The 26,560-nt window shown below is 42.0% G+C and overlaps 1 protein-coding gene across 4 annotated transcripts in view; it reads left to right on the forward strand.

Moving 5' to 3' along the window:
* The window catches only part of dner (delta/notch-like EGF repeat containing), a 133,590-nt gene that overhangs the window by 102,626 nt on the left and 4,404 nt on the right, over positions 1-26,560 (forward strand). The gene's annotated exons all lie outside the window — the stretch shown is intronic.

Genomic DNA, 26,560 nt, shown 5'->3' on the forward strand with positions numbered 1-26,560 from the left:
GTACGCAGACCTCGTGAAGATTTTAAGTGACCACTTCTCTCCAAAGCCCATAATAATTGCGGAGAGATTTTGTTTCCACAAGAGAAACCAGGAGGAAAGTGAGAGTGTGGCACAGTATGTAGCAGTTTTAAAGAAGCTGTCTGAACACTGAATTTGACACTCATTTGCAGGATGCTTTGCGTGACAGATTTGTGTGTGGCTTAAACAATGAAAGTATACAGAGGAAACTGCTAACGGAAGAAACGTTGACTTTTCAGCGTGCTGTGGACATTGCAATGTCAATGGAAGCTGTAGCTAGAGAATCCCAGCACTTAAAAACTTCTCTGAGAGTGCACGCAGTGTCCGTCTCGCCATCGCAAAGGGGAGACAAATGTTTTCGTTGTGGCAAGACTAATTATAATGAAAAAGACTGTTATTACAGAGAGCAGCAGTGCCACAGCTGCAAAAAGAGAGGTCACATTGCCCGATTGTGTAGAAATAAAAAGGGTGAACAAAACCACACCAACGAAAGACATGAACCTAAAAATAAACCATGGAAACAGTTTGAAAAAGCTAAAAAAGGCAAAATTCACAAAGTTGCTAAGGATTATGACAGTACAGAGGAGTCTGCTTCAGATTCAGACTCTGATTTGACCTTGCATATGGTGTCAGCAGTAGTAAACGACACCGAGTCGTTTGTGATGGCGGTTAATAAGGAGAATGCAACGTCGTCCTTGATGATGATTAGACCCAAGATTGAGAATCATCACATTGAAATGGAGCTAGACACCGGTGCAGCTGTATCCTTGATTTCAATGGAGATGTACAAAGCCAAATTTGCCCATGTACGTTTACGGCAGACTAATGTTGTGTTAAAAACTTACACAGGAGAAATGCTTGTACCTGAGGGCATGATCAAGGTTTGGGTTAAGTTAAATAGACAGAAAGTCAGACTTCCATTGTACGTCGTGAAGGGGAAATCACCCCCACTTTTTGGCTGTGAGTGGCTAAGGAGCATTAAATTGGACTGGCGTGAAATAAAAACAATGAAAACAGGGCACAAGGCCCGGGAGACACTTGAGGATGTTCTGAATGGTCACGCCCAAGTTTTCAGTGAAACCATAGGTACGCTAAAAGGGTTTGAAACATCCCTGACATTGAAACCAGGCCAAAAACCTAAGTTTTGCCGGACACGCGTAGTCCCATATGCATTGAGACCGAAAGTGGAAGCCGAAATTGCTCGATTACTCCAGCAGGGAGTGATATCTCCAGTCCAGTTCAGTGAATGGGACCCCAATTGTGCCTGTTGTCAAGAAGAATGGTGGTGTGAGAATCTGTGGGGATTTCAAGGTTACTATTAACCCGGCTCTATGCATTGAACATTATCCGTTACCCCGCATTGAAGATCTGTTTGCGTCTCTGTCCGGAGGAGATCGTTTCAGCAAACTAGATCTGTCACAGGCATATCTTCAGGTGCCTGTCTGTGAAGATTCACAGAAATATCTCACCATCACGACGCACAAAGGCATGTTTTGTTACAATCGCCTACCTTTTGGGATAACCTCTGCACCCTCAATTTTTCAGAGGATTATGGATCAGGTGTTGCAAGGACTCCCCAATGTCCACTGTTTCCTAGATGATATCCTAGTGACAGGCAAGGATGATGCTCATCATCTGGAAAATGTAAAGGCTGTACTCAGTCGGTTGGAACAGTTTGGGTTGAGAGTGAAAAGAGAGAAGTGCGAGTTTTTCCGCAGTTCACTGGAGTACCTAGGGCACGTAATTGATTCAAAAGGACTCCACAAGTCACCTGACAAAATCCGCGCTATACTGGAGGCCCCGGAGCCCACCAACACAAGTCAGTTACGCTCCTTCTTGGGCCTTATCAACTATTATGCACGTTTTGTCCCAAACCTATCGACTTTACTCCACCCATTGAATACTTTGCTGCAGAAAGATATTAAATGGGAGTGGTCTACTGAGTGTAACAGGGCATTCAACAAAGCAAAAGAACAACTCGCAGGCAAAAGTGTTCTAACACACTATGATCCAGCACTTCCAGTCATACTGGCCTGCGATGCTTCGCCCTACGGGGTGGGAGCTGTCATTTCCCATAAGCTACCAAGTGGCGAAGAGAGGCCCATAGCGTTCGCTTCAAGAACATTGAACAAAGCAGAGCAGAACTACGCTCAGATAGAGCAAGAAGCACTGGGTATCATTTTTGGAGTTAGACGTTTCCACTCGTATTTATACGGGCGCCACTTTACTTTGTTAACTGATCACCGGCCGCTAACAACCATTCTGAACCCCAGCAAGGCAACCTCTTCAATGGCGGCAGCGAGGCTACAACGGTGGGCACTCATACTAGCAGCACACAATTACACCATCAAGTATCGACCTGCTGCTGATCATGGTAATGCAGATGGTTTGTCCCGTCTGCCGCTGCCCGTCCTGCATAAGGAAAAACAGGGGACAATTGACACCTTCCTCATTAATCATTTGGATTGTTTGCCCATATGTTGTGCCGACGTGAGGCGTGAAACCAGATCAGACATCACACTGTCCCAGGTCATAGAGATGGTATCCACTGGCCGTTTTCCCACTATCAAAGAGTCAGACAATAGTCTCTCGCCATACATAGTAAGGAGAAATGAACTGAACTTACTGCAAGGCTGTATAATGTGGGGGAATAGGGTGATCGTTCCACCTAAGTTGCGTACTAAGGTGCTGGAAGAATTGCACTTGGGGCACCTTGGAGTAGTTAAGATGAAGGCATTGGCACGGAGCTATGTGTGGTGGCCTGGTCTTGACGCTCAGATTGAAGAGAAATGCAAGATGTGTGTGTCCTGTCAACGCATACAGAGAACACCAAGTCTTACACCTCTGCACCCATGGCCCTGGCCCACAGCGCCATGGCAGCGCATTCACATTGACTTTGCTGGCCCGTTTGAGCGATGCATGTTCTTTGTTATAGTCGATGCTCACTCGAAGTGGCCTGAAGTAATAATAATGGACTCGACTACGTCACAGAAGGCTATTCAAGTACTTAGGGGTCTTTTCAGTCATTATGGAGTCCCAGAAGTGCTCGTTAGCGACAATGGACCGCAATTCACGTCGGAGGAATTCGCCAGCTTTTTAACATCTAATGGCGTTAAACACATGCGCTCAGCTCCTTTCCACCCTGCAACGAATGGTCTGGCCGAACGCTTCGTGCAGACCTTTAAACATTCCATGAAATCATCAAGGGGAACCTCAACAGTGCAAAAGAGACTGGATGCTTTTCTGCTTCAATATAGGAACACTCCTCATGCAACAACTCAGGAGACACCAGCAATGTTGTTCCTGCATCGCAAGCTTCGCACTCGCTTGGACCTGTTAAAGCCGAGTGTGGCAGCGGTGGTAAATCACGCACAAGGAGCCTAGTGTGCCTACAGGGCAACACACTCAAAGGCCAGAACATTCTGTGTCGGCGATCCAGTTCTCGTTCGGGATTACCGGAAGGGGGAGGAAAAGTGGACGGCTGGTACTGTTACATCACAGGCTGGTCCAGTATCCTACCAGGTCAGTGTGGGATCAACACATAAGTGGAATCGACATGCTGACCAGATGACGGCTTGTCACCCTGACATCACCAAAGCAGCAGCTGATGTGCATCCTGCATCCAGCATGGATGGTCCACCCGCTCCGACTGACCCTGGTAAAAAGCCTGAAGCACCCAGTCTGGCCAGCGAGCAGATCACTACATCAGCAGGGCAGTCAGACATTGCCCAAACTGACATTCCAGCGACACACCAGCATACATTGAATCGGTACCCCAGGCGTAACCGCAAACCACCAGATAAACTGACTCTCTAAATTGAAGTGTTGCATGTGTTCATGTTAGAGAGTGTAGCTTGAAGAAAAGGGCAGAATAATCCCTTGGTACACTCTAGGTGATGGGGCAGTCTACCCCCTAGCCCAAGTTAGTTTTTCTTCTTCTTTCTTTTTGTTTTGGGTTGTTCTGTTCATCTGATATAAACATTTATGGTAGTTTAATTGTACCTATTGACCACTGTTGTCATAACAGCCAGTAATTAAATAAGAAGGGAGGAGTTGTGATGTATTGGTGTTATAATGGTTAATCCTCCACATCACCTGTAGGGGGTGCTATAACCCGGATGAATGATGTATGTGCACATGCGATTAAACCAACGCACATGTTGAAGTAGCTGAACCCAACAAATGTGTCCCAACGGTTGTGCTAACTTCATAGGTCAGCATATTGATGCTATCTAGGGCTGGGTATTGATTCAAATTCCAAGAATCGATCCGATTCCGATTCTGAAGATTAAGAATCGATTTTTTTCGATTTAATCCGATTTAATCGATTCGATCCGATTCGATCCAATTCGGGGTTTAGTGTTATTAAAAATGTATTTGAGCTGTTTCCTGATTGTGTACAGAAGCAACATGTTAAAACTAGTATTATATCGATATTAATCAGCAAATAGTTACTGGTAGTTGGTAGTTACTGATGGCTGGAAGACTGGTGAAAAGGGTCATCATAAATCTACCTTCAAGAAAGGTAATCCAGGACAATAAACAGAGGACATCTTTGAGGTGTCTATATCTGCAACAGTGGGCTCCTACTGGGACACTAACCAGTGCATTATTATTATGATTGAAATAATTAAGAATTCACCCAAAAGCGGTTGCTACCAAATGCATTTTTATTTTAAAAGTGCTCACACTTAATAAACTGAAAGTATAAAATGTAAACGTGTATTTTTTTAAGTGAGAATATAAGAACAGAACTCTCACGTTACGGTCCCCGACCCCTCCGTTTTGGGCGTGTTAACGTCGTCTGTGTCTAATCGTCTACGTCGGTGTATCTCCGTGGGTGCGGGTGCGTCTTGTGATAGTCCTCACCTGTGGCTCGTCTCGTAATCACGTGGGGTTGATGTGGTTTGTCTATTTAATTTGCGCTCGCGCAGCGTCCTGTGCTCGTCGTTGTTTGAGTCACACATGTTCTATGTAAACGTGTTTTATGTGCGCTGTCTGCGCTTCGGTAAATGTAATAAATGTAACGATTTGGAAAGTGCAAAGGATTCTGTCTCGTCCATCGCCTTGCGCCCAATGTTACAAGAACATTTTAACCTTTTTTAAAACTGTAAAAACACTGGGTAAACGGTCAGTGACACGGACTGTAAATAGTCACTGACACTGGATAAACTGTCCTTCTGCTTTTAGATTTCCGATTTGACTATCGTCATTACCGGCACTGTCCGACGCCAAGTCGTTTTACAGTTAGTTAGACCGAGCACGCCTGCGTGAATTCAGTGACGAGGCAGGGGTAAAAGTTCACAAAAAAATCGATCTTTGGACATACGAATCGATAATCAGATCATCATATGCGAATCGATTCTGAATCGGAAAATCGATTTTTTCAACACAGGCCTAATGCTATCTATAAGTAATGTATAACACAGTTAGACGGTGAAAACATTACAAATCTTGCCTGTGTTTGCCGGTGTTGTGCCGAATTCCGACTCAAACTAAGAATTACGAGAACAGTAACACACTTGATATACCGAAGTTCACCTCCGACTACGTGACCTCGCCATATTACTTTGTTCCACGTCGTTACAGACAACCGTGCATCTTATATATCTTAATGACAGTGAAATAAGTTATAATCACAGTACCCGAACCCACCCCGATTAACGGGAGTACTGTGATTATAACTTATTTCACTGAGCACTCTAGGTTTGTCCTAGCTACAGTTGTGATCAAATTTATTCAACCCCCACTGAAATAAAGTGTTTTGGCCAGTTTGACATTGATTTTGATCATTTCAGTCATCTTATTTACAATTATATCAAAGAGGCACTTATAAATTAGACAAACATAACATAATATTTATGATGGAATAACCACAAATGTCTTTACTGTGCTCACATCATTATCAGTTTTATTCAACCCCCTAGTGACATTATTTTTTAGTACTTAGTACAACATCCTTTTCCAGTTATGACAGCTTTCAAGCGTGAAGCATAGCTTGACACAAGTGTCTTGCAGCGACCTATGGGTATCTTAGCCCATTCTTCATGGGCAAAAGCCTCCAGTTCAGTCACATTCTTAGGCTTGCGCACTGCAACTGCCTTCTTTAGGTCCCACCAGAGGTTCTCAATTGGATTTAAGTCTGGTGATTGCGATGGCCACTCTAGAATGTTCCAGCCTTTCATGTTCAACCATGCTCTAGTGGACTTGGATGTGTGCTTCGGATCATTGTCCTGTTGGAAGGTCCAACGTCTCCCAAGCCGCAGGTTTGTGACTGACTCCATCACATTTTCCTCCAAGATCTCCTGGTACTGAAGGGAATTCATGGTACCCTGCACACGTTGAAGCTTTCCTGTACCATTAGAAGCAAAACAGCCCCAAAGCATAATTGACCCCCCGCCATGCTTCACAGTAGGCAAGGTGCTCTTTTGTTCATAAGCCTGGTTCTTCCTTCTCCAAACATAGCGCTGGTCCATTGTCCCAAACAGTTCTAATTTAGTTTCATCTGACCACAGTACACTGTCCCAAAACCTTTGTGGCTTGTCCACATGACTTTTGGCATACTGCAGTCGACTTTTCTTGTTCTTTGGAGTCAGCAAGGGGGTGCGTCTGGGCGTTCTGGCATGGAGGTCTTCGTTATGCAGTGCGCGCCTTATTGTCTGAGCTGAAACTTCAGTGCCCACATCTGACAGGTCTTTTTTCAGTTCCTTAGCAGTCACGCGGGGATTTTTCTCCACATTACGCTTCAGGTAGCGCACAGCAGTCGCGGTCAGGATCTTCTTTCTGCCACGACCAGGTAACGTTTCCACTGTGCCCTTTAACTTGAACTTGTGAATGATACTTCCGATAGTGTCTCTTGGAATATTTAACAACTTCGCAATCTTTTTATATCCATTGCCATTCTTGTGAAGAGCAATAACCTCTTCTCTTGTCTTCTGGGACCATTCTCTTGCCTTCACCATGCTTGGAAACACACCAGTAGATGTCTAGAAGGAGCTGAGTATCACAGTCCTTTTAAATCTGCCTAATTGGTGCTTATCATGCTTGATTGCTGCTCGTTGACATCCACAGATGTTTTCAATACCTGATGGAAAACACTGGAATGAACTTCTGTTCTTAGGAGTGGTAGTCGTAAAGGGGTTGAATAATTGTGTCAATGAAGAAATCACAAAAAGGCCATTTAATACTTTATGACAAAAAAAATTGATGCTATCTTAGTTGCATTTAGTTCTTTAACAAGTCCTTGTAAGATTTCATTATGAACACAATTACAAATGTGCACTGAATTCCATAAAACCCTTCGCAGCATTGGGGGTTGAATAAATTTGATCACAACTGTACATAATAAGATATATTTAGGTAATAATTGTCTATTTTATATTTTATTTTATTAAAAATTAGTCAGGTTGTCATTAAGATATATAAGATGCACGGTTGTCTGTAACGACGTGGAACAAAGTAATATGGCGAGGTCACGTAGTCGGAGGTGAACTTCGGTATATCAAGTGTGTTACTGTTCTCCTAATTCTTAGTTTGAGTCGGAATTCAGCACAACACCGGCAAACACAGGCAAGATGTGTGTTTGTTTTCTCATATCAGCTATTTTTAACGATTATCTATTTTAGTAACCCACAGTAGATAGACTGAAGTAGATTGTTTGGAGTTACGACTACCCTGTTGTATATTGTAATCGTGTGTGTGTGTAGAATGGCATGGGTGGGCGGGGCTTAACTCCATCAGCCAATGACTGTGTAAATCCCGCCCACCCGTAAAAACAGGTCCAAAAGTCAAAAGCGAGAAACTTCTGGAGGCGAGAGCGAGACCGAGAGAAGCGCAAACGAGAAAAGGCGCAACGAAAACGGATTCTTCAAAAATATTAAACTCAAAATAGACTATTGAAAACATAAATATTGTGTTTACAAACCAGCTTTTTAAACTCTCAATATTAACGACAGTTTTCTCAATTACAAAACGTAATTTCTTGGTTATGGATTCTGTTTTTTGATTCTCAAAACATTAGGTCCTATATTGACGCCATAGAGTTGTACACTAAATAGATAAAAAGAAATATACAAAGACATAATAAAAAGACCGAAGACAATTAAAATATAATTAAGATCATGGGTACAGTACTAAAAACAGCCAACACAGTAAAACAAGTAAAATCAATGACTCATGCTTGGTATGGTTGGGAATAAAAATGTGTTTTAAGATTAGATTTAAAAATACACAATGTGGGTCCAGATCCCTAATGAGCAAGCCAGGGTCTACAGTGGCAAGGAAGAAACATTGGGAGGACCAAGACTCAAAAGGGAACCCATCCTTCATTGGGTGACCCAACTAATCAAATAAATGTATAGTTCTATTTCCAGGCTGTAAATCCAGACCATGTTCTAGGTGCTTTTATGGACTTGTCTTTGTAGAAGTATGTAACCACAATACACATGTATATTTATATATCACACATGCCATTGATTACCATGTGGCTCCAGCAGGGTTATCTATAACAGCATAACTAAAAGGAGACGCCTAGAGGTGACCACAGTCATGAGGGCTCAATGAGATGGCCATTGCTTTCCACCCAAATCACTGACAACTAGAGTGAATGCATAACATGGCTAGATGACAGCATCAACCTCTCAGTATACCAGAAGACTCAATGACTCCACACCATCACATGCAGAATATTAACTGATGGCTTAATTAAACAGGTGAGTCTTAAATCTAGATTTAAAGATTGAAACTGTGTCAGAATCTTGGATTTGAGTTGGAAGACTGTATCATAGCTGAGGAGCTTTAAAGGAGTAGGCTCTGTCTCTGGCTGTAGTAATGCTTGGTACTCATTATGTGAATCCATCATGATATGTGATCCATATGCAGTCTAGAGGTTTTAGTATATTTAATAGCAACATTCACACAGGCAGCGTGCAAACAAGCAGATGTATAAATAGGGCGAGGCAATAGGCAGGGAGGCAGAGATCAGGGATCAGCAACAGGGAAAGCTATCCAAAAACTAGGCAGAGCTACCAGAGGGCAAGACTGAGGCAGAAGGGCAAAAAACGAATTGAATTCAAAACCAGAAATACAAACAGTAACAGGGTTGCCAACTCTCACGCATTGAGCGTGAGACACACGCATTTGACTGATTTCACACGCTCTCACGCCACACTTCCAATATCTCACGCCAAAAAAAAAATCTAGTTTATTTACCTTTGATCCATATCTATGATTCAATGAGTTACTATAGTTCGCTCTGGCGCCAATCACCGGCGATTCGCGTTATAACACTTAATTTGTATCCATTTTATGTTCGCCACCCCCCCCTCCCGTCGACAACTTACGTTCCCCACCATACCCCCCTCCCCAGTCGACAACTTACGTTCGCCCGCCCCCCCCGTCAACAATTCAACAATTTACCAATTTACACTCGCCACCTCCTCCAGGTTCAAATCTCACTCCAAGCGATCCTCGTAAGTTTCACTGAGAAATTGCTCAGTAATCACTTATAAGGAGTCAGCAATACTTTGCAGAGTCGTGTAGATGGGATACAGCTGAAAGAATCCCTCAGAATTTTGGTGTTAGCGACCTCTGGGCTGGGGGGAGCGACATCAGGTCTGACAGAGAGTGCTGCAGGTGAGATGGGTTATGGTGTGCAAGTTCACTCACATATTGTGGGGGAAAACCATTTAACACTTTATAAATCAACAGAAGAATTTTTAAATCCATTCAGTATTTAACCGGAAGCCGGTGTAATGCAGAGAGAATAGGACTAATATGATAGAATTTTCTAGCCGTAGTTAGGACACAAGCTGCAGCATTCTGTACAAGTTAGAGTTTCTTTAGGGACTTTTTATAGAATCCAACAGAGGTGGGACCAAGTCAGTGTTTTGCAAGTCTCAAGTAAGTCCAAGTCTTTATCCTCAAGTCTCGAGTCAAGACAAGCAACCGTCAAGTCAAGTCCCAAGTCTGAAACTTGGAATTTCAAGTCCTTTCGAGTCTTTTTTTTTTACAGGCACCAACGCTTTACGAATGCTACGCTGATGCGTTTCTTTACTCGTTTTGTTGGTGTCCGCCAGCCAAAAGATGACAGATCATTTACATTTTATCTTCTCTTAATTACATAATTACATTAATTACTTAATTACATACTTAAACAAGAATGTTTCATTTTCATTTTACACGAAAATAGCAAGCTTCATCGTAAGCAAGATGCTGTCTTTATGAATGGTTATTCTAAACATTTGGATAAAATGTTTAAATATAGACTAATAAAAGGTTAGGGTTATTTTTTCATTGTTTTCTATTATTGTGGGGTCACGGTGTAGGCTACTATTGTTACCTGGAGATTTAGTGGGGTCACATATTCTGATGGCTGCCGTCAGAATTGGTGACCCCAGTTAAAAAGGCTCACCTGTACACCCCATTCATGATTTCTTTGTTGGCTGCAATGGTGAGGGGATGGTAAATCTTGTTTAAGTACATTTATGTAATTAAGAGACGATAAATGTAAATATAAACATCTGTCTTATTTTGGCTCGTGGACACCAACAAAACGAGTAAAGAAAGTGCATCAGCGTAGTTTATGTAGCATTCGTAAAGCGTTTGTGCCTCTGAACAGAAACTGTGAAATAGCGCCCCCTGTGGTCACAAAATTCGGCGGTCACAGAATCTGGTGTAACGCCGGTCTGCGTCAGAAGGACGGAAAAGAAATTAATGGGGCGCACTTTATAAATATTAATATGCGTTTTAAAATTTAGATTTGGGGTAAAAAAAAATCAAGTCTTTGCAAGTAAACAGGTTCAAGTCCAATTCAAGTCCCAAGTTATTGGTGTAAAAGTCCAAGTCAAGTCTAAGTCTCTGAATATTTTTTCAAGTCAAAAGTCTTAATATTAATGACTGGAGTCTGACTCGAGTCCAAGTCATGTGACTCGAGTCCCCACCTCTGGTATCCAATAAAAAGACCATTACAGTAACCCAAACTTGATCAGACAAAAGTGTCAACCAGTTTCTCTGAATCTGATAACGAAAGTAAATATCCCAGCTTTGCAGTAATTTGTAAATGGAAAAAGGCAGCCACTAGACAAATGTTTGTGAAACACACCAAAGTATTTTGAGGTGTAGGGGAGACCAGGGACAGTTGTAACATGGGACGGTTGTAACACCTTGAATTCCTCCAAGCAGAAACAAGCTAGAGCAGGGATACTCAACTTGATCTAGCCGAGGGCCACATTTGGAAAATGAGAAGCGGCCGAGGGCCAGTCATTAAATTACATTCATATAAAATGAGCAAGCTTAAAAAAAAAGACTGATAGCTTGTGCATTTTCAAAAGCCGGTGCTGTAAACTTGAAGTTGAACGAATGTGATTTACAATTTTGATCACTGTGTCCATCACTCCTTTCATTTCACTGGACAGTTTGGCACACAACACCGTCTGGTGAATGATGCAGTGTAGTGAGTTAACTGTGGGGTGGTCTGACATGAGACGTGATGCTAAGCCCCTCTCTCGACCTATCATAGATGGCCCACTGTCAGTTACAAGGAGGTTGATTTTATCCAGCTCCAGAGAATTCTTATCAAAGAAACTTTTCATAGAATTGTACATGGCCTCACCTGTTGTATTGCTCTTGAGGGGCAAAAGGCACAGCAGCTCCTCTTTGAAAAGCTCCCCGTTAAAATATCTCACAAACACAGACAGCTGTGCAGTGTCTGTTGCATCTGTAGACTCATCAATCAATCAATCAATCAATTCCACGATTGTTTTCTGTTTTCCCCATTACATGCGTTGAGTATTTCCGCGATTGTTTTCTGTTTTCCCCCGTTTCACGCATTGAGCATTTCCGCGATTGTTTTCAGTTCTCCCTCAATGTTGGCACTGAAAACACAGCACGCCATTTCATTGTTCCCTTGCGTGTGTGCTATTGTTCAGTGCACGGACGAGGCGCTTGGGCCCGCCATCTTAAAACATCCACAGGAGATTCCGTCTCCTACATCTCCTGCTCTGACAACCATGGTCTCTGAGTACCCAACCGTCTCGCACTAAGCTGCATACTGATCCAGGGAGAGCTGTAGGTCTCGGCCCGATGATGCCAACAGGACCATATCATCTGCAAAAAGGAGACACAGAATCCTGAGGCCACCAAACCAAAACCCATAGACCACTTGGCTAGGGCAAGAAATTCTGTTCATAAAAGTTTTGAACAGAATCGGTGACAAAGGGCAGCCCTGGCGGAGTCCAACTCCTACTGGGAACAAGTCTGACTTACTGCTGGCCATGAGAACCAAGCGGCTCTATAAAAAAAAACTGGGCTTCATGTGCATGCTCTTGCCTTTTCTGAGCATATGCTCTTCTTCAAAGCTGCACTTAAATGTGCTCGTTCCTTGTATTACTCCAATCTTATTCAAGGATCCAGAAATGATCCCAAAGAACTCTTCTCTCTTGTAAACTTTCTCATCCTCTTATTCATACAGTCTCATCCTCTCCTGAAATCTCTACTGCTTTTCTTAATCACTTTCAAGACAAAATTAGCTCCATTAACAAAGGCTTTCTCAACACATCCCCTTCTGATCTTTCTCTCCTTCCTCTCAGTCCTGGTAGTGCTTCCTTCTCTAATGTTTCTCCAGTTTCCTCTGACAATATTGCTGTAATTATCTCCAAGTCCAAACCTTCTTCATGTCAACTTGATTCTGCACCTACTACACTTCTGAAACAGTGTCTCCCTGCTATCACTATCCCTATTTCTCATCTTACCAATCTCTCACTCACTTCTGGCTATGTTCCCTGCTCTCTAAAAAAGGCAGTTATTAATCCTGTTAAAGAACCCTGGCCTTGACAGCTCAGACCTACAAAACTACAGACCTATCTCCAATCTGCCATTTCTATCTAAAGTTCTTGGCATGTATGTATATGCATAGCTGATAATGACACAGTCAAGACAGTAAATCACAAATTCCCTTTCAGTAGATGTACATGTATTACCATAGACCAGGGCTATTCAACTATATTTTTGTGCGGGCCAGATTTGGCATAGAGCTCTGACCTGTGGGCCAGACAATGTTCAGACCTATACCAATACTGTCATAGTGGATGTAAAATTGAAGCCGAACGTATTTTGTTGATTTGGGTGGCAAATGTAGTTTGTTGGGCCTCGGGCCAGTACAAATTCATTAAAGGGCCGGATCTAGCCACCAGTTGAATAGCCCTGCCATAGACTGTATGAAATATAACAAGCCAATGTGTTACGACCCTCGGCTAGGTCTAGGAAGGTGAGAGTCATAACATAGGTGTTTAAGGAGCTGGTGCAGTGTGACCAGGAGAGGAAACAACCAAAACACCAGTGCTCTGATGCTGATATATGTATTTTAACGGCAACAATTAAGCAGTCTGTATTTCTGCAATAGGGAAAACCCACTGGACGGCACCAAAGAAAAGAAAACCATCAAAAGAAAACAATACCTCAACAAAGTACAAGATAACCCCTAAACTTAACCAATAAAAATACATACAGGGTGCCCGCCCTCTTACCTGGGGTGTATAATCAACAGGCTCCTACGTGGTGCATACATGTATAGGCATGCCTCATCTAGCCTGCAGGTTTTCCCATATGTTAAGCTAAAACAGCACATACACAGGTAGAACAACCACCTGTAAGACACACAGCACAATAGCATACTAGCACAATAGCTGCAGCTTCCATACCAGCAGCAGTAACCACTATTCAAATCAAGCCACCATCACACATGGCCTCCTTGCCTCTCCTCTCCTCCCTCCAGCCATCTTGGATTTCACAGTTTTTATACCGGAGGCTCCTCCCCTTCAGCAACTAGAAGTCCTCCGGATTGGTCCAGAGATGGGAAAGAGTCCACCAATAACTGAACACCTAATTTCTCATTGGAGACACAAATAGACTTTATGCCCCAATAGAGAAAAGACCTGTGGAACAGCATCTAAAAAGAAAAACATCAGAGGCACAACAAAGGACAAGTGACACAGCACGTAACACAATGATTGAGGAATAATATCCATCCATCCATCCATGCTTATCTGGTTCGCGTGGGCAATAGGCAAAGCAAAGAGGTCCAGGTTTCCATCTCCCCAGCCTGGTTCTTTCCTGGCGTCTCCTCCCAGTTGGATATTCCCAAAGTATTTCACCAGAGAGGCGCCCAGGTGGCTTCCAAACCACATGCTCAAACCACCTCAACTGGCTCAGAAGTTCAATAACAGAACACAGAAGTTCAATAACAGAACACCACTCGGGTTCAGATTGGAGAAGACGTTCCTCCCAATCACGCCCTTCCAGGTCCACTGTCGTTCCCACGTGAGCATTCAAGTCCCCCAGCAGAATGGAATCCCCAGAAGGGGCAGCTTCCAGTATCCACTCCAAGGACTCCAAGAAGGCCGGGTACTCCGAACTACCATAAGCACCAGAGAAATCCTTCTCTATACATTCAAGGCCATCCATAATCTTGTCCCCCCCTAACTCCATAAATGTCAGTTCTTCTCAATATCGCATCTCTCTGTGCCGCCTGCTCATAAGAGCACTGTAGGAAGCAGAACTTTAAGCCACTTTGTGGTCTCTGGAAATCTGCAACTGGCAGATACGAGTGAATGCTGAAAACTCTGGAAATCTGCAACTGGCGGATACGAGTGAATGCTGGCATGTTTGTCGCCGTGTGTTTGTCGCCGCTGCTCCCCCGGCTTCCCCTTTTTAACCTGCTGCTTTCAAAGCCTTTTAAAAGTCTTTTTAAGGTTATAATATCACCTGCTATCATGTTGGGAACTGTCTGGACTTGTTATATGTGCCTTGCTCTTTATATTACTCCTTATTATTATTATTATTATATTATTACCTTGTTCATCATCCAATGGTAGCGGAGCGGCTGTTTTACACCTCAGCTGAGCTCCATAGGCTCCGTCTACATCTGCTTGGACCTCCACCATCGTGGACCTCCACCATTGACCTGTTGACTGTAAAGCTGATTCCTTTCCTCTTTCTGATCATATGTTGCTATCATTTGTTGTCAATATCCCACTTTCTAAATATGACCCTCCACGTAACATAACTTATTGTAAAATTAAGGATATTAACTTGAATCATTTATCTTGTTGTATCAATAGTCTTCCTAGTATTGATCTGTCTACTACTTAAGATGAATTTCTTTCACATTACAATACATCCCTTCTTAAGCTCCTAAATGATCTTGCTCCACTTAAAATCAGATCTGTTTCATTCACTCGCACTGCACCCTGGTTTACTTCAACTTCAACAGTTAAAAGCGAAAGGTTGCCAACTTGAAAGACTTTACAGGAAAACTGGTCTCACTGTACATAAAGAGATATATTTAAATCACATTTTTCATTACAAAGATTCCATCTCTACAATTAAATCCACATATTATTCCAATTTAATTAGTTCTAATGAGGGGAATTCCAAGGCCCTCTTTTCACTAGTTGCAAAGATTACAAAATCATCAGACTCACTTCCTCCCCATTTATATTGTTCTGACTTTTGTAATACTTTAGTATCATTCTTCTCCTCAAAAATAGTACATATCCACCAGCATGTACATATCCACCACCATCTACTTTCAGCTTTCACTATTCCCTCAGTTAATGATGTTTCTAAACTAATTCAAACATGTAAATCTTCAACCTGTCATTTAGATTCCCTTCCAACTGTTCTTGTTAAAGCTAGTATTTCCTCTGTGACCCCTCTCATTACAGACATTATACATTCTTCCCTTACCACTGGTGTCTTTCCCCTTGCTCTCAAAGCAGCTGTTATAGCCCCAATACTTAAAAAAACCTGGTTTAGATCCAAATGACCATAATAATTTTCAGCCTATTTCAAATCTTCCATTTGTTTCCAAAATTCTTGAAAAAACAGTTGCAGCTTGCTCATTTGGCCGACAATGATCTATATGAACAACTTCAATCTGGTTTCCGTCCACTTCATAGTACTGAAACGGCACTCCTTAAGGTCACCAAATCTCCTTCTTGTTGCTGATTCTTGTCTACTATCTATACTTCTTCTGCTTGATCTGACTGCAGCTGTAACGATTGTGGGGGACAGGTGTGACGCAAAAGCAAGCTTAGGGGAGGGTTTAATAAAGACAACGGGAAATAAACAATACCAACCGGACAATACTCTTGGAAAACACTCAAAGAGAACAATGATACAAGAAACCAAGACGGGACAAAATACAGCGCTTATACACAAAACAAGGGGCTACTCTAAACACTAGGGAGAGGATGCAATCACAACGGGTAAGCTAAACAATTGGGAGCATGAATACAGGAGAACATACAAACTAACAAATCGTGAACACATGAACAGCAATGAACACTGGGGCAACAAGAAGAGAACACTAAAACACAATTGAAGAACTAAACAGATACTGAGAGAACGAACCACCAAAATTACTAAAACCGGGGAACATACAATGGAAAACACGAACGCTAAATACAGGGAACTAGACAAACAAGTGAGGACAAAGAGAGAAACCCAGAGGGAACAATAGTAAAGGACAGAGAGGAGACGAGGGACTCACGCACAAGGAATGACCGACAAGGGAGTATAAACACTAGGGGGGTTATATACACAGAACTGGATGGTAAAATGAGACTCAGGTGTGTGTGTGTTAATGAGGAGGGCGTGACAGACAGAGGGGGGAACGAATGGGAGCGGGGAGCTAGGCGGGACCAGGGAGGAGGGAGGGGCTGGACGTGACAGCAGCCTTTGATACAATTTCACACGACATCCTCCTCGCCATCCTCTCTTGGCATTGCAAATATACCTCTTCATTGGTTCCGCTCTTATCTCTCTGGCCGCACTCAGTTTGTTCAGTTAAAATAATTTATATCTCACTCTGTTTTGGTTATCTCAGGTGTTCCCCATGGCTCTGTCCTGGGACCCTTGTTATTTATTATTTATCTTCTTCCCCTTGGATATATTTTACGTAAGCATCATATTCAGTTTCACTGCTACGTGGATGACTCCCAGCTCTACTTTTCAACCAAACCTAATGCTACACTCCCATCTTCATCTCTTACTGATTGTCTCCTTGAAATAAAACATTGGTTTACCCTAAATTTTCTTAAATTGAATTGCAATAAAACAGAACTTTTATTGATTGGCACTAAATCAATGACATTAAGTAAATGTCATAACCTCTGCATTTTGGTCGATAACTATTCCATATCTCCCTCTCCTCAGGTTAAGAGTCTGGGTGTCATCCTTGATAGCACTCTTTCTTATTTTTCTCATGTTAATAATATCACTCGGTCAGCTTATTTTCATCTTCGAAATATAAATTGTCTTCATCATTCTCTTAGTCCTCACTCTACTGCTATCTTGGTTCATAGTCTGGTTACTTCTTGTTTAGATTATTGCAGTTCTCTTCTGTTTGGTCTACCTTCATAAACTACAATTAGTTCAAAATTCAGCTGCTCGTATTATTACACGGACCCCTACAATGCATCATATCACTCCTGTTTTACAGCAGCTTCATTGGCTTCCCATTTCTTATCGCATTAATTATAAAATACTTCTTTTAACTTTCAAAGCTCTCCATAATATTGCCCCTCTATATCTTTTAGACCTCCTTCATATTGCTACACCAGTTCGCACTCTTAGATCTTGTTCTTTTATTTATGTCACTATTCCACCTGTCCGTCTTTCTACTATGGGGAACAGAGCATTTAGTTGTACTGCTCCACGGCTTTGGAACTCACTCCCAGCTGATCTTCGTAATACAAATTCATTGCCACATTTTAAAATCAAACTTAAAACTCGCTTGTTTAAAGTTGCTTATGACCTGTAAATTTTACTTGCACTGTTTCTAGACTCAAAACTCACCTGTTCAAAATTGTCTATTCTGTGATTTATTATATTGTCTCTTGTTTTGTGTCCTTTAGTTTTTTGTGTTCCTTTGCATGCTTTATTTATTTCTTGTAAAGTGGTCTTTGTAGGGGTTTTAGTTATGAGATTTAACTAACCTACCTGCTTGCCTACAACCAAGGATGGAAATAGGTGCAGAAGAAGGATTGACATGCATGAAACTTAAATATCTGACTCCAAATTATAGTTGGTAAGAATCTAAAAGAACTCACTTCTCAAATAGATCAGTGCAGGTTATAGAATATACCTAACCAACTTTATAAAGTACCTTGCTATAAACAATAGCCTGCTTTGTGAGAGGTTTAGCATAAACATGCGTAGCAGATGGGATACTTTAGAGGGAATTGGTATTAGCAAATTTTTCAGCTGCATATGTATTTTATATCTTGGTTACATGCTTCTGCCAAAGACAATTCCACATAAGCACCAAGGAGATGGTCTGGCTTGACAGTGGATGCGAATCTCCCGTTCTACCACATCCCAAAGGTGCTCTATTGGATTGAGATCTGGTGACTGTGGAGGCCAATTGAGTACAATTGTTGCGTTAAAGAAACCAGTCTGAGATGATTTATGACACTTTATGACATGGCGCATTATCCTGCTGCAAGTAGCCATTAGAAAATGGGTACACTGTGGTCATAAAGGGATGTACATGGTCACCAACAATACAGGAAAATATCCCCCACATCATTGCACCACCACCACCACCAGCCTGAACTGTTGATACATGGCAGGATGAAGCCATGCTTTCATGTTGTTCATGGCAAATTCTGATCCTACCATCCAAATGTCACAGCAGAAATTGACTCATCAGACCAGGCAACGTGTTTCCAATCTTCTGTTGACAAATTTTGATGAGCTTGTGCGAATTCTTGCCTCAGTTTCCTATTCTTAGCTAACAGGAGTGGCACCCATTGTGGTCTTCTGCTGCTGTTGCCCATCCGCCTCAAGGTTCGACGTGTTGTCCATTCAGAGATGCTCTTGTGCATGCCTCATTGTAACAACTGGTTATTTGAGTTACTGTTGCCGTTCTATAAGCTCAAACCAGTCTGGCTATTCTCCTCTGACCTCTGGCATCAACAAGGCATTTGTGCCCACAGAACTGCTGCTCAATGGATATTTTCTCTTTTTCGGACCATTCTCTGTAAACCCTAAATATGGTTGTGCATGAAATTCCCAATAGATCAGCAGTTTCTGAAATACTCAGACCAGCCCGTCTGGCACCAACAACCATGCCACTTAAATCACCTTTCTTCCCCATTCTGATGCTCGGTTTGAAATGCAGCAGATTGTCTTGGCCATGTCTACATGCCTAAATGCATTGAGTTGCTGCCATGTGATTGGCTGATTTGACATTTGTGTTAATGTGCAGTTGGACAGGTGTACCTAATAAAGTGACCAGTGAGTATATAGAATGTATAATGTTGATGTCAGATTGGAGCTGGAAGGCTATTCCATAACTGAGGGAGAAAGTTGTGCCTCCAGCCATAGTCTTACTAATTTTTGGAACTAAGAGAAATCCTGCATTTTGGGAGTGCAGAAGGCGAGATGGGTTATAGCAGGGGTGCCCATTACGTCGATCGAAGTGTGGGTCCATCGCGAAGGAAGTGTGGGTAGATCGTATGACATTAAAAAGTAGTGGATGAATGACAGGCTATCATCCATCTGCACTGACGGTTGTATTTTGATTGACATACATGGTAGCCAATCTGACGTCTAGGGTTTGACACACGCAACACATCCCCCAGACCAATTGCTTCTAGCAGCTTTGGGTCCAAGAAACAACACCTCTGTATAAACAGAATATACAGTAGAAGAAGAAAACTTGACGCCATCCAGTTTTTTTATTTCCTGGATGCAATTCTCAATTTTGGGAATAGTATTAACATCATTCAGATTGGAGGATATATCTGAGGATACAACTGAGTGTCATCTGTGTAGCAATGGAAGCTAGTACCATGCCTATGAATGATTGCGCCCAGCGGTAGCACATACAATGAGAATAATATGAGGCCCAGTAAAGATCCTTGTGGGACACGATATTTAACCTTTGTATGTTCTGAGCATTTGTACAAATTGGTAACTGTCAGGTAGTATTTGAACCAGAAGAGTGCTTGACCTCTTATGCCAATGAGTGTCAACAGCCTATCCAGTAGAATGTTATAATCAATGGTGTCAAAAGCAACACTAACATCTAACAGTATAAAAAAAGAAACACATCTATTATCAGAGCATATTAAGAGATCATTTGCTACTTTAATCAGTGCGGTTTCAGTGCTGGGGTGGGGTCTAAATTCTGACTGAAATAACTGTAAGACATAATCTGTCTGTAAGAAAGAAGAGAGTTGCAAAGAATTTCTCTAGAATTTTGGAAATGAACAGCAGATTACAGATTGGCCTAAAGTTGGAAAGTTCCTGGAGATTAAGACCAGGTTTTTTAGATTAGTGGCTTGATGAATGCAAGTTTAAATGATTTGGAGATGTAGTCTAGGCTCCGAGAATAGTTATAGTAAGCAAAGGTTCTATATTACTTTGCAGTAATTCTATGAGTAGATGAGTTGATGTGGCATTTAATATGCATGTGAAGGATTTGGAAAGCCAAAAGAGCATCAGTGAATGAATGTTCGATTTATATAGCGCCTTACAGAATACCCAAGGCACTTTACAATTTTAACACCGGTACAAGTCACAGACAACCAATCACACACACTGGCGAGAAGCAGCAGCCAATTGCGCACAGCATACTCTCTACCGGGATCCAGTCCCTGGGGGACTGAATGGGGTGCAGGAAGGGGAGAGAGGACAGACCCTAGTGGCAGAGCACCATCCACCACTGGGCATACAAGCGCACACACATTTATGCACACACAGAGAGACACAGACACACACACTCAGGGAGAATTTGTCAGGGACTGCCAATTTACCTAACCTCCCATGTTTTTGGACTGTGGGAGGAAACCGGAGATCCCGGAGGAAACCCACGCAAACACAGGGAGAACATGGAAACTCCACTCAGATAGGGACTTGAACCCAAGACCCCAGTGCTGAGAGGCAAACGTGCTAACCACCAAGCCACCGTGTTGCCCAGTGCTGCTCAGTGCTGATCAGACAGCTGTTTTGCCATACGGAGGGCATGCTTATATTCAATAAGACTGTTTTCCCATTGCCATTATGCACCAGGATTCATGCGGCTCATTTGAGATACACGTGGAGTCATTGTATCAAGGTGCCATTTTTCTCTCACTTACTATCTTATGTAGCAGTGGTACAAACTTGTCTAAAGCTGTATCGAGAGAAGTCTCGACATGCTCGGTAATACACGCCAGCCCTTCCAGAACTACAGGTGGATCATTGTTTGTCAGATTCTGTAAAGTATCAACGAGTGCAGCTATGGTAGTAGATGTAATATTCTGTTTAATTTGGTAGCAGGGCGGCCGATGAATACCATTTTTCAAATGCACCTCATACGTTATGAGACAGTGTTCAGAAATGGCCTCATGTTGAGGAAGTACTGCTAAACTGACTATGTCAATAACGAACAATGAGACCAAGTCTAAAGTATGACTACAATTATGCGTAGGACCCACCACATTCTGAATGCTACCCATTGAATCAAGAATTGCTTGAAGGTTTATGCTAAAAGACAAATGTAGATTTTCAAAGTGGATATTAAAATCACCAAAAACTTGGCGATAGTAAATCGCCAAAAAGTAAGAACCAAGAGGACCGTAAATAATAATAGTGTCACTTTTTTTGCTGAGGATATATTTGACACAGTGAGAATGAGATTTTCAAAAGTATTAAGCGAGAAGCCTGATCTTTGAGAATAGAATAGAGTAATTTTTATTAATCCCACGAGTGGGAAATTAAGTTCCCCCGGGGCCATGGTGTAAAGCATGGAGATCCCAGAGGGGCTGTTGTATCTTGAGATGCGCCGCCGTTCACATAATGGGGAGAGAAAAACAGATAAACATTAGGAGTAGTCAAAAAAACATGATTACAGATTATTCTCACAACAGGACAATGGTCTGTGAGCACACAAAAAATCCCCATAGCACATACACACATTGATAACACAGACAGTCAAGCAGTGAGAGGCCTGGCACACAGTTTTTGTGTCAAAGTTCGCGGTGGAAGGTGAGAGCCATCCTCTGATAGTCTCTGTGTGGGGGAAGGAGCAGGTAACCAATACGATGACCTTCAGGGAGAATTTTGTTTGGGCACCAATGTAGATAAGCGAGAATGAAGAATTTAGCAAGGATGAAAAATTTAGCAAGCAATTTTCCAATGGTCCTTGAGCACACAAAACTCCTCTTAAGTCAACAGTCTCCCAACTGATCCAATTTCACACGTAGAGCATTGATACCCTCCATGATCTAATCCAAGCTTTTACTAAAAGTCACAGTCTGCATTCGGACAGCTCTACCCATCGAATCAATCATGTTTCCGTGGGTGTTCGATAACTTACCTTATTCTTTAAAATTTCCATCAACATCTTCCAGAGAAAGACGCGAGACACAAACCACGCCATGTCCGGACATGTGGGTTCTCCTACACCATGACTCTTCGTGGATTGTGTCAGTTGCGTTGAGAGACCACCTAATCAATTCCATTTTCTTTGTCCAAATTCGAAGAGCAGCGTCAGTGTACTAAGATGAGACAGAGAAGCTAAGCAAAAACCAGGGAGTGCAGGAGCAAGACATAAGTGTGAAAGCCGGAAGAGACGCCTATATCAATACCACACCACCTCCACAACCATTTGGATGGGGGTTATATGAACATAGCTATAGCCAGAGGGAGACACTTCGTTTAGGGCCATATAGTCATCTGGCCAAGTCCAGGTTTCAGTCAAGCATAGCATTGCTTATGGTCGGTAATCATTTCATTAACAAGTAATGCTTTAGATGACAGGGATCTTATATTTAGCTTACATATATCCTAATTTCAGATTTAAATGATTTTCATTTAAATGGTAGCGTTAAATGGAAATGATTTTCAGTGGTAGCGTTATTGAATTTAACATTGATAAAATTTTGTCTACAGATTTTATGAGAACTGTTTTTTGATACTCGAGAAACAGACACCGTTTCAATCCAGTGTAACCAGAGTTGTCAATTCCAGGTTCAGAAAGTAAAAGTCCTCACCAGGATTTTGCTCAGGCTTCCTAGATTGTGTTGATTCCACTAATTTTACCTGGATTGCACTAATTAGAAAATCTAGCAAGCTTGAGCAAAATCCTGGTGAGGACTTTTACTTTCTGAACCTGGAATTGACACATCTGAGTGTAACCTAGGAGACATCTCTCTGCAGCTCACAGACAGTCGGTTTAGCTTGTTTGTCTGCTGTTGGGAATGACAGTAACTCAGCCATGAAGTGGTAGGCCACGTAAACTCATGGAGTGGTGTCAGCGGATGCTGAAGCGCAAAGTGCGAAGAGGTCACCAACTATCTGCAGAGTCAATTTGAATGTTGAACGTAAATTGAACTTTCATTCATTCAATCACTACAGACATCCAAACTTCATGTGGCCTTCAGATTTGCTCAAGAACAGTGCACAAAGAGATTCATGGAATGGGTTTCCATGGTCGAGCAGCTGCATCCAAGCCATACGTCACCAAGTGCAATGCAAAGCGTCAGAGGCAGTGGTGTAAAGTACACTGCCACTGGACTCTAGAGCAGTGAAGGTGTGTTCTCTGGAGTGACGAATCACGCTTCTCCATCTGGCAATCTGATGGACGAGTCTGGGTTTGGCAGTTGCCAGGAGAACGATACTTGTCTGACTGCACTGTGCTAAGTGTAAAGTTTGGTGGAGGGGGGATTATGGTGTACGGTTGCTTTTCAGGAGCTGGGCTTTGCCCATTAGTTCCAATGAAAGGAACTCTGGATGCTTCAGCACAATTCAATGCTCCCAACTTTGTGGGAACAGTTGCATTTCCTTCTTCCTTCCTCTTCCAACAGGTTCATAAAGACATGCATAGCAGAGTCTGGTGTGGATTAACTTGACTGCACTGTGTCCTCGATAAAACGAACTAAAGAAAACCAACACACACAGCCAACAATTACACTATGTACACGGAACACTATACTAAAGGGAGACATGGACAAGAACAAGAACTAAAACTAAGACAGGCATATACAGCTTAACCAAGAAATATAGCTACATACAGAGCTACATTTGACAACTAGCTAGGATACTTGTCTGTGACAGATAGCCTGGAGATGCATAATAAACTGGGCAGTATTTGACTCGTTTGGTGAAACTACTCACTGCTTGCTCAATCCTGCTTGCTCAATGAAGCCAAACACAAATGCACCTCACCAATAAAGTCACAAATGTACACATTTGGTGTTGCTAAATTAGCAACTTTGTCCTCAGGCTTCCTCAGAAAGCAGTGAAGCTGCCTTATGCCCCATGCCACAACGTTCACAGTCTTAGTCAGAGCAGACCCACACCACTCCATGTCCACACTGTAAATGAACTGTGCATGTCCAAAGCCGCAGCTGACCCCACTCTTTATTTACAGAGCGGGATATAAATATGAACGTGTCTGCCAGTGTCTCTTTTAAGGTTATGGTTGAATGTAGAGTAGCAGTTCCACACCAGCAGGTGTAGGTCCAAGAGTTGTTTTCACATGAAAGTAAATTTTGTCTTTGATTTGGAAATCAAGGTCCCAGAGTCTGGAATAAGAGTGGAGAAGCACACAATCCAAGCTGCTTGAGGTTTGATGTAAAGTTCCCACAATCAGTGATGGTTTGGGGAGCCATGTCATCTGCTGGTGTAGGTCATACCTGTCAAGTCTCCCGTTTTGGCCGGGAAACTACCGTATTTTACCCCTCTTTCCTGTCGTCCTCCCGTATTAATATTATCCTGTAAATTTTCCGTATTATAATATAATAATTTTCAAAAAGCATTCAAGTGCCTCTCCAAATTGCATTATGTCGAGTGCCAGTTCTCGCAAGGTTAGTGCTGACAGCAGGAACAACAAACCCGAAAAACAAATCAGAGATGGATTAATGAGAAAAGGCGTTCCTACCAAAAAAGTGAAGACTTCGTGTAAAATATAAAGGGTCCTGGACCTTGGTTGGACTGGTGGGAATTCTCACAGCAACCAGCGGAAATTTTCCCTTATAAAAAAAAACACAGGAATGGTGTAGGTCCACTGTTATATCAAGACCAAAGTCAACACAGCTGTCTACCAGGAAATTTTAAGTGCTTCATGCTTCCCTCTGCCGACAAGCTTTTCAGAGATGGAAATTTCATTTTCCAGCAGGACTTGGCACCTGTCCACACTGCCAAAAGTACCAATACCTGGTTTAATAACCACATTACCACTGTGCTTGATTGGCCAGCAAGCTCACCTTTCAGCATGGGGCCAACAGGATTGTGTCCAACAGTTTATTATTTGAAGTGCATTTCAACTGCACACTTGGTTAGACGAACACTAACTGGCAGGCCCCATCCTACACAAATGTACTGCAGTAAAATGTAATGACTTATATGGAAGGTGCAACATTGTTGTCATGTGTATTAAAGGCACAGCAATATTATTTTTGAAGAAAATGTGTGTATTATTTGTAATGTTGAATTACTGATTATGCTTCAAAGCGACATCTGGTAGAGACGCCCCTTGAAGCTTCCATTGGCTTCCCATTTTCAAATCACAACACCAGGCATTCTCTTTTATGGGCATCTATTTGCACATTTTATCCTTGAAATGCGCCTTGTTCTATGTCATGTAAAGTATAATACATACATCACAAAACAAACTATTACAAACACATTCTCAAGGAGAATAAACATTAAGGCATTACACACAAATACCCAAATGGTGCATACGAAGATCCAAATATAATAAGAAGGAAAACCTAATTACCTTTGGCCGTATCAAATCAAGAAAGGAAAACAAAGGAAACTTATGCTTTTCAGTGTCTAGCAATCTGAAACAATTTAGCTGTTTACCATGTCATTGTAGTGACCAAGACTACCACAAAGGCTTCTCTCAGATTCTACATCAGCTATAATGTAACACATACGTTAACAATCACATGGTCATCAATTCCGAATTAAATAAGTAAATGACACTGTGTTGAAAAAGAAAACAATTTGACTCTATAAAAATTAAAATGCCCAACTGTCTCTGAAGGCAGTTTCACCCTTGAAAAAGACATTACATAGTCAGCATTTAAGTATATTGGTTCCTTTTTTGTAGCAAACCTTAAATCAGTGTTGTCAGTAATTAGTAATTAAGTACTTTATCAGTAATAGAGATCCTAGCAATTAGTGTCATGCAAATCTCAAAGAGATTGTCTGTTCAAATGCCTAATCTGTTTGAGATGTGGAACCTAAATGAAGGAATAAATGGGAGGAAGGAATATGTATGTGGAACTAAAATGATGAGGGGCCTATCATTAAAGATGCCCTCTAAAGCAACCTGCCATCTATTGTTCTGTACAACTGTATATATTCTTGGATACTTATGGAGGTCAGCTGACAGAAGTCAAGCTCACACAAACACTTAAACATATGCCTTAACCAAAGAAAGACAGTATATGGAAGAGCTGCTACAGGGAAACAGTGAGAAGCAGAGGCAAGGGCTATTTTACACTGACATTTACTCAGACTATTGGGAAGGAGAGGCTTGCCA

This window comes from Brachyhypopomus gauderio, chromosome 2 (genome assembly GCF_052324685.1).
Source record: "Brachyhypopomus gauderio isolate BG-103 chromosome 2, BGAUD_0.2, whole genome shotgun sequence".
Classification (NCBI taxonomy): domain Eukaryota; kingdom Metazoa; phylum Chordata; class Actinopteri; order Gymnotiformes; family Hypopomidae; genus Brachyhypopomus; species Brachyhypopomus gauderio.